Source organism: Arachis hypogaea, chromosome 14, assembly GCF_003086295.3.
Source record: "Arachis hypogaea cultivar Tifrunner chromosome 14, arahy.Tifrunner.gnm2.J5K5, whole genome shotgun sequence".
NCBI lineage: Eukaryota > Viridiplantae > Streptophyta > Magnoliopsida > Fabales > Fabaceae > Arachis > Arachis hypogaea.
In genome coordinates, this window is record NC_092049.1 from 84,122,060 (window position 1) to 84,131,040 (window position 8,981).

At 37.2% G+C, this 8,981-nt stretch overlaps 1 non-coding gene across 1 annotated transcript; it reads right to left on the bottom strand.

The window, feature by feature from the left end:
• Nucleotides 1–8,455: 8,455 nt before the first annotated feature.
• Nucleotides 8,456–8,563, bottom strand: LOC112745449 (small nucleolar RNA R71). The gene has a single exon (XR_003173378.1). It is a non-coding gene; the product is annotated as a small nucleolar RNA R71 (small nucleolar RNA).
• Nucleotides 8,564–8,981: the final 418 nt, after the last annotated feature.

Here is an 8,981-nt window from a genome sequence, read left to right on the forward strand (position 1 = left end):
CCTAAGGGGTGGAGGTACAAGAAGATTCCAACAGAAGGATTCTTACCAGGAGACAAAGTGAAGCTGATTTATCAACAGTTGGAAACACCTCCACATCCTTCTGAATACTACACTATCAGCAAGATCCTCTCACTGGAGCACATAGAGATCATCAGATAAGACACTGGAAGAAAGCTCACAGTGAAAGGAGACAAATTGAGGCATTATGATCATCAACCTCCCTAACAGAGAACAAATGTCAAGCTAGTGACAATAAACGAGCGCTTCATGGGAGGCAGCCCATGTTTAGCATTTTTCATTTCATGCTTTAGTGATAATAACAAAGGGTTTCTTATCATGAATTTAAACTTTCATAAACAATTTGATAATTGCAGTAAGCATTTCATGAAGCATATGATCAACTTCTAAGTTTGGTGTGCCTAGAGGCACCCTAAGATGATTTTTAAGCATGATGAACATATGAACATCTTAGGATATCTACTCAAGCATTTTCTTGAAGTATATAGCCAAACATTAAGTTTGGTGTTCCACATATGCTATAAGCTTGAAGGATAAGAATCAGATTATTTAAAGTCTTGAATTCCATGATAAGTGATCCATGCTCTGCATTGTTTCGAGTTTATCTTTAAAAGTAAATAATAAAGTAGTCCTCGTGATGATTGAATCAAAGGTGACAAAGCTTTAATTGAACTCTTGCATAAAGCATATGGTGAACAACAAGTTTGGTATGCAAGGCACCTAGGATGATGCATAATGGTCATAATATGTACATCCTAGGAATTGAATCTAATTCTTTGTATCACGTGACCAAACACTAAGTTTGGTGTTCACATATGTCACATGCACAATTGCAAGAAGTCACAATTTTTTATTTATGAGAAACACTTAGTTTTGTTCAATTTATGAAAAGTTCAAAAGTTAGTTATTGCATTTCATTTTGCCGCCATCTATTTTGATTAATTTTTGCTTTGTTGATTTGGATAGGAACATGGAGGAAGGGATTGATGGAGAGGACAAGTCAAGAAAAGGGGTTCGGCTAGTCTAGAGCAACGCTAATCCCATGTCCTTAGAAATTGCTTATTGAAAAGAGTAACCTTGCACACATTGGTTAGTTAGGTCTGTCATAAGAACACCTTGATGAATGAACCTACCAACCTAATAAAGAAGCAATCTTTGTCTCCATTCAATCTTGCATGCACATCCTCTATTTCCACCATGCCCAATTGAATCCTCACCTTCCATTCTTCACCACCTTTCTTTATAAATAAACCTTCATTTGGTCCGAGCTCCACACTCAAAGTTACACTTTCTTGCACTCATAATTCACTTCTTGTATTCCTTCAACTGTAAGTCACACCCGTATGCTCATACTTGTTCAAACCACTCTTATTTTCACTTAACTAATCACTTACCTTCATCCTCAAGCCACACTCTCACTCTACCTTGCATAAGTTATACTAGCCACTCTTTCCCACTCCTTCTTTCTCGTCTACTCGGCTCATTCAAAGCAAACCAATGGCAACATCATCAAGTTCCAAAAGAAGAAAGGGAAAGGAGCCTGTGGAGGACATTCCCTTTGATAATTGGAGGTTCAAGTCTGTATTCCATGAGATACAACTAGAATAGATGAGACCTAAAGGAATATTACCTAAGATATCATTCCAACTTCCGGATGATGAATGCCAAGAGATCAAAGAGACGGTTGAAAGAAGAAGATGGGAGCTCCTTACTAATCCGATCACAAGAATAAATGCAAATCTTGTGAGGGAATTCTATGCCAATACGGTGAGGGAGGATACAAGCAAGGACACCTCTTACAAGAGCTATGTAAAGGGTGTAGAAGTTGACTTTAGTCCCAAGGCTATCATGAAAGTTCTTGGGCTTAGATCAACATCTTTTGAAGAAGCAAGCTATCATGTGAGGGTAAGTGTGATCCGAACTGCGAGCAAATTGTCAATAACATCTGTGTAATAGGGGCTGACTGGGTGAGGGACTCCAAAAGAATGTCAAGGTTTATTAGAAGAGGAGACCTCATCCCGAAAGCCAAAGGATGGTATGAGATTGTAAGGAGATCCATCCTCCCCAGTGCAAACAATTCAGAGGTCAATATCAAGAGAGCTACCATGGTGCATTTCATTATGACAGGAGGAGAAATAAGAGTTCAAGAGCTTATAGCAAAGAATATTCAAGAGATATCAGAGAAAAGTGACCCTGACTCTTGGCTCTATTATCCAAGCACCATCCTTTGCCTATGCAAGAAAGCCAAGGTGGTGTTTGAGGATGTAGAACCTGATTGGTTAAACCCAGGCAAGCCAATCACTCCTCAAAGAATGTCATATATCACGGCTACCCAAAGTCAGAGAAGGCCTCAAAGGAGGAGGAAAAGGGAGGAACAACAAGAAGAGGAACACCAAGGAAGGGAGCAGCAAGAGGAACAACAAGCTCCAGCACCAGCCACTATGGACATGAGACAAATTCAAGAAGCTATCGATGGTTTATCTAGACAATACTTGGAGAATCAAGAACAACAAAGAAATTTTCAACTCCAACTCATGGACCAGCAAAGGGGATTCCAATCCCAAATGATGGATCAACAAAGGGAGCTACACATGCAACTCATGGAGTAACAAAAAGAACATTACTCCTAACTATGAGAATCCATTCATCAAGTGGCTGAGAAGCAAGTCCAGCAAGAAAGGCGCCTCCAAGAGCTCAATCAACGCCAGAATGTCCACATTTAGAATTTTCATGAGTATAGGGTTCTCAATGAAGGAAGGCATCTAGACAAGGTTGAGTACGACATGAGTACTCAAGCTAGGCTTAATTATTTGGTCGGTTTTCTGCCTCAGTTGAACCCAGGAATACCAAAGTATGAGGACATTAGCAAATGGATAGAGTCAAGAGAATTTGAAAGAGCCAGACGCAATGAAGCCAAGCTAAGGAAAAAGATGGAGGATGCTGGCTTTTGGAAGAAGTTGAAGGAGAAAGGAGGAGCAAGCAGCCAGCAAGAGGGAGATCAAGAAGGAGAGAAGAAGAAGAAGGAAAAGCAAGCTAAAGAGTAAAAGGTGGTGCAGCTCCTTGCTCATCAAATTTAATAAGGAAGAACATGCTTCCATATTTGCTTCATGAGTTTACCTTTGTTTAAAATCATTCGCATTCTGTTTGTCTTTCTTTCATGTCATTTTAGCTTGCTAGCTTAAGTGTTTATGCCATGCCATCCTGCTTGAACATAAGCTTTGTTCCTAACACTTGAATAAAAAAAAATTTGTGAAACAGAGAAAGAGTAAAAGGTCCATTTTGGTAAAAGGTAGAATAAGGTTATGTGGTGGTGAATGCTTGAAAACTTAGTAAGTTCACTAATAAGGGTAGAATGTTCCCTTAAGTATGAGCTTAGTTTGCTTTATGTGAAACCTTAGTAAATAAAGATTCTTGGAAGCAAGAAAGAAAAGAAAGAATAAAAGAGAAACCAACGTTAGTGGCAAAGTTAGGCCACAAACGGGCAGCACTAAAGTTGGTAACATAGAAAGAAAGAAACAAGGAATAAGCTAGGCACCAATAGCTTGAACTTTAAGATATATGCTGATGCGTGAGCATCTTTCCAATCTTTTCATAGGAATTTGCATTTAATTTGTTGAGTTTAATCAAGAATTAATTGTATTTTAGCCACTATGGATGCTACTTTGAGTCTTGTGCAATTCTGTTTATTTTAGTTAGCATTCGGCTGGATTTGATGGAGAGTTTGCAGCAAAAGAATTAAAGGAGACGACAACGAGGAGCGACGCGTGCGCGAACCTGACACGTACGCGTGAAAAGCGAAGATGCACAGCGACGCGTATGCGTGACTGACGCGTACGCGTGACATGTGCCACGTGCAGAAAACGCAGAAAAATGCTGGAGGCAATTTCGACTGCTGTTTTGACCCAGTTTTAAGCCCAGAAAACACATATTAGAAGCTGCAAAATGGACAAAACAAGTGGTCCCTTTTCATCAACTGAAGACTTGCTGATTATTTAATTAATTCTGATTTAAATTCAAAATCCTATTTTAGGAAAAGATATTATTTTAATTTTAGAAATCAGATTTTAAAATTAATTAGGATTAGATATAAAAGGGGATTAGAATTATTCCACAAGAGAATTCCATTCCAGACTACCAAAATATATTTTATCAGAATCCTTATTTTCTTCTCTGAACCATGAGCAACTAATCCTCCATTGTTAAGGGTAGGAGCTCTGTCTATTTGTATGGATTGATTTTATTGCTTTTTCTATTTTAATTCATGATGAGCGGATAATTTATACGCTTTTTGGCATTGTTTTTAGTATGTTTTTAGTAGGATCTAGTTACTTTTAGGGATGTTTTCATTAGTTTTTATGTTAAATTCACATTTCTGGACTTTAGTATGAGTTTGTGTGTTTTTCTATGATTTCAGGTATTTTCTGGCTGAAATTGAGGGACTTGAGCAAAAATCAGATTCAGAGGTTGAAAAAGGACTGCTGATGCTGTTGGATTCTGACCTCCCTGCGCTCAAAGTGGATTTTCTGGAGCTACAGAACTCGAAATGGCACGCTTCCAATTGCGTTGGAAAGTAGACATCCAGGGCTTTCCAGCAATATATAATAGTCCATACTTTGGCTAAGAATTGACGACGTAAACTGGCGTTCAACGCCAGCTTTCTACCCAAATCTGGCGTCCAGCGCCAGAAAAGGATCCAAAACCAGAGTTGAACGCCCAAACTGGCACAAAAACTGGCGTTCAACTCCACAAATGGCCTCTGCACGTGCAACACTTAAGCTCAGCCCAAACACACACCAAGTGGGTCCCGGAAGTGGATTTATACATCAAATACTTACTCATGTAAACCCTAGTAGCTAGTTTATTATAAATAGGACCTCTTACTATTGTATTAGGCATCTTTGAACGCATTGTTCTTAGACCATAGGGGCTGGCCACACGGCCATGCCTGGACCTTCACTTATGTATTTTCAACGGTAGAGTTTCTACACTCCATAGATTAAGGTGTGGAGCTCTGCTGTTCCTCAAAGATTAATGCAAAGTACTTCTGTTTTCTATTCAATTCTTCTTATTTCGCTTCTAAGATATCCATTCGCACCCAAGAACGTGATGAAGGTGATTATTATGTGTGACGCTCATCATCCTTCTCCCTCATGAACGCGTGCCTGACAAACACTCATGTTCTACATGAATTAAGCTAGAACGAATATCTCTTAGATCTCCTAACCAGAATCTTCGTGGCGTAAGCTAGAATGATGGCGGCATTCAAGAGAATCCGGAAAGTCTAAACCTTGTCTATGGTATTCCGAGTAGGATTCAATGATTGAATGACTGTGACGAGCTCCTAACTCGCGATTGCAGGGCGTTAGTGACAGACGCAAAAGGATAGTAAATCCTATTCCAGCATGATCGAGAACTGACAGATGAATAGCCGTGCCGTGACAGGGTGCGTGAGCATATGATTCACTGAGAGGATAAGATGAAGCCATTGGCAAGGGTGATGCCTCCAGACGATTAGCCGTGCCGTGACAGGGCATTGGATCATTTTCCCGTGAGATGACCGAAAGTAGCCATTGACAGTGGTGATGTATCACATAAAGCCAGCCATGGAAAGGAGTAAGACTGATTGGATGAAGATAGCAGGAAAGCAGAGGTTCAGAGGGACGAAAAGCATCTCCATTCGCTTATCTGAAATTCCTACTAATGAATTACATAAGTATCTCTATTCCTATTTTATTATATAATATTCGAAAACACCATTATCACTTTATATCTGCCTGACTGAGATTTACAAGGTGACCATAGCTTGCTTCATACCAACAATCTCCGTGGGATTCGACCCTTACTCACGTAAGGTATTACTTGGACGACCCAGTGCACTTGCTGGTCAGTTGTATCGAAGTTGTGACAATTATGAATTAAGATCAAAGCACCAAGCTTTGGAGCCTGGACATCACAATTTCGTGCACCAAGTTTTTGGCGCCGTTGCCGGGGATTGTTTGAGTTTGGACAACTGACGGCTCATCTTGTTGCTCAGATTAGGTAATTTTCTTTTTATTTTGTTTTCAAAAATCTTTCAAAAATATTTTCAAAAATCTCTCATATGTTTTCGAAAAAAAATAAAAAAAAATAAAAATGTTTTCAAAAATTTTATTCAAGATTTTTAAGAATGAATTCTAGCGTTTCATGAAGCATGTGAAGTCTGGCTGGCTGTAAAGCCATGTCTAAATTCGTTTGGACTGAGGCTTCCAACCATCACTTTATACGACTGTAGGGCATGTCAGGCATGTCATGTCTGAATTACATGCTAAAGCTTGGCTGGCCATTGGCCATGTCTAGTGTTTTGGACTGGAGCTTTCATTGAAAGCTTGGCTGGCTAGTGAGCCATGTCTAATTCCTGGACTGAAGCTTTAGACTAAGAATGCAAGATTCCTGGAATTCATATTAAAAATTTTGGAATCCTTATTTTTCTTTTTTTTTAATTAATTTTTCGAAAAAATCCAAAAAATTAGAAAATCATAAAAATCAAAAATATTTTGTGTTTCTTGTTTGAGTCTTGAGTCACATTATAAGTTTGGTGTCACTTGCATATGCATCTTGCATTTTTTTTCGAAAATATCATGCATTCATAGTGTTCTTCATGATCTTCAAGTTGTTCTTGGTAAGTCTTCTTGTTTGATCTTGATGATTTTTTGTTTTGTGTCTTTTCATGTTTATCATATGCATTCTTGAATTCTTAGTGCGTAAGCATTAAAGAATTCTAAGTTTGGTGTCTTGCATGTTTTCTTTGCATTAAAAATTTTTCAAAAATATGTTCTTGATGTTCATCATGACATTCAAAGTGTTCTTGGTGTTCATCTTGACATTCATAGCATTCTTGCATGCATCACATGTTTTGATCTAAAAATTTCATGCATTGCATTTTTTTTGTGTTTTTCTCTCTCATCATAAAAATTCAAAAATCAAAAAAATATCTTTCCCTTTTTTTCTCTCATCAAATTCGAAAATTTGGATTGACTTTTTCAAAAATTTTTAAATCAAATTGTTTCTCATGAGTCAAATCAAATTTTCAATTTGAAAATCTTATCTTTTTCAAAATCTTTTTCAAAAATCAAATCTTTTTCAAAATTCTTAGTTATTTTCGAAAATTCCAAAAATATTTTTCAAAAATCTTTTTCTTATTTTTATATAAAATTTTCGAAAATAACTAATCAATTAATGTTTTGATTCAAAAATTTGAAGTTTGTTACTTGCTTGTTAAGAAAGATTCAAACTTTAAGTTCTAGAATCATATCTTGTGATTTCTTATGAATCAAGTCATTAATTGTGATTTTAAAAATCAAATCTTTTTCAAAAACTAATTTCTATCATATCTTTTCAAAAATATCTTCTCATCTTATCTTTTTCAAAAAATATCTTTTCAAAATATCTTTTCTAACCTCCTAACTTCTTATCTTTTTCAAAATTTGTTTCAACTAACTAACTAACTTTGTGTTTGTTTCTTAACTTTTTCAAAACCACCTAACTAATTCTCTCTCTCTAATTTTCGAAAATATCTCCCCCTTTTTCAAAAATTTCTTTTTAATTAACTAATTATTTTTATTTTTATTTTTATTTCAAAAAAATTTTCGAAAAATACTAACAAATTTTCAAAAACCAATTTTCAAAAATCACTAACTCCTTTTCAAAATAATTTTCGAAAATTATACCTCCCCCATCCTATTCTATTTATTCATTCATATCCTAACATCTCATCTCACATCTCTTCCATTCTCACAGTTGTGTTTCTTCCTTTATATTACATTCTTTGTCTCCCCCTTTTCTTCCACTCACAAAGGGATCCCTATACTGTGGTATAAAGGATCTCTATTATTATTATTATTTTTCTGTGCCTTCTTCTTTGTCATATGAGCAGGAGCAAGGATAAGAACATTCTTGTGGAAGCAGATCCAGAACCTGAAAGGACTCTGAAGAGAAAATTAAGAGAAGCTAAAATACAACAATCCAGAGATAACCTTTCAGAAATTTTCGAACAGGCAGAGGAGATGGCAGCCGAAAATAATGATAATGTAAGGAAGATGCTTGGTGACTTTACTGCACCTAATTCCAATTTACATGGAAGAAGCATCTCCATCCCTGCCATTGGAGCAAACAACTTTGAGCTGAAACCTCAATTAGTTTCTCTGATGCAGCAGAACTGCAGGTTTCATGGACTTCCATCTGAAGATCCTTTTCAGTTCTTAACTGAATTCTTGCAGATATGTGATACTGTTAAGACTAATGGAGTAGATCCTGAAGTCTACAGGCTTATGCTTTTCCCTTTTGCTGTAAGAGACAGAGCTAGATTATGGTTGGATTCTCAACCCAAAGACAGTCTGAACTCTTGGATAAGCTGGTCACGGCTTTCTTAGCCAAGTAATTTCCTCCTCAAAAGCTGAGCAAGCTTAGAGCTGATGTTCAAACCTTCAGACAGAAAGAAGGTGAATCCCTCTATGAAGCTTGGGAAAGATACAAACAGTTGACCAAAAAGTGTCCTTCTGACATGCTTTCAGAATGGACCATCCTGGATATATTCTATGATGGTTTATCTGAGCTATCAAAGATGTCACTGGACACTTCTGCAGGTGGATCCATTCACCTAAGAAAACGCTGCAGAAGCTCAAGAACTCATTGACATGGTTGCTAATAACCAGTTCATGTACACTTCTGAAAGGAATCCTGTGAATAATGGGACGCCTATGAAGAAGGGAGTTCTTGAAGTTGATACTCTGAATGCCATATTGGCTCAGAATAAAATATTGACTCAGCAAGTCAATATGATCTCTCAGAGTCTGTATGGAATGCAAGCTGCATCCAACAGTACTCAAGAGGCATCTTCTGAAGAAGAAGCCTATGATCCTGAGAACCCTGCAATAGCAGAGGTGAATTACTTAGGTGAACCTTATGGAAACACCTATAACTCAACA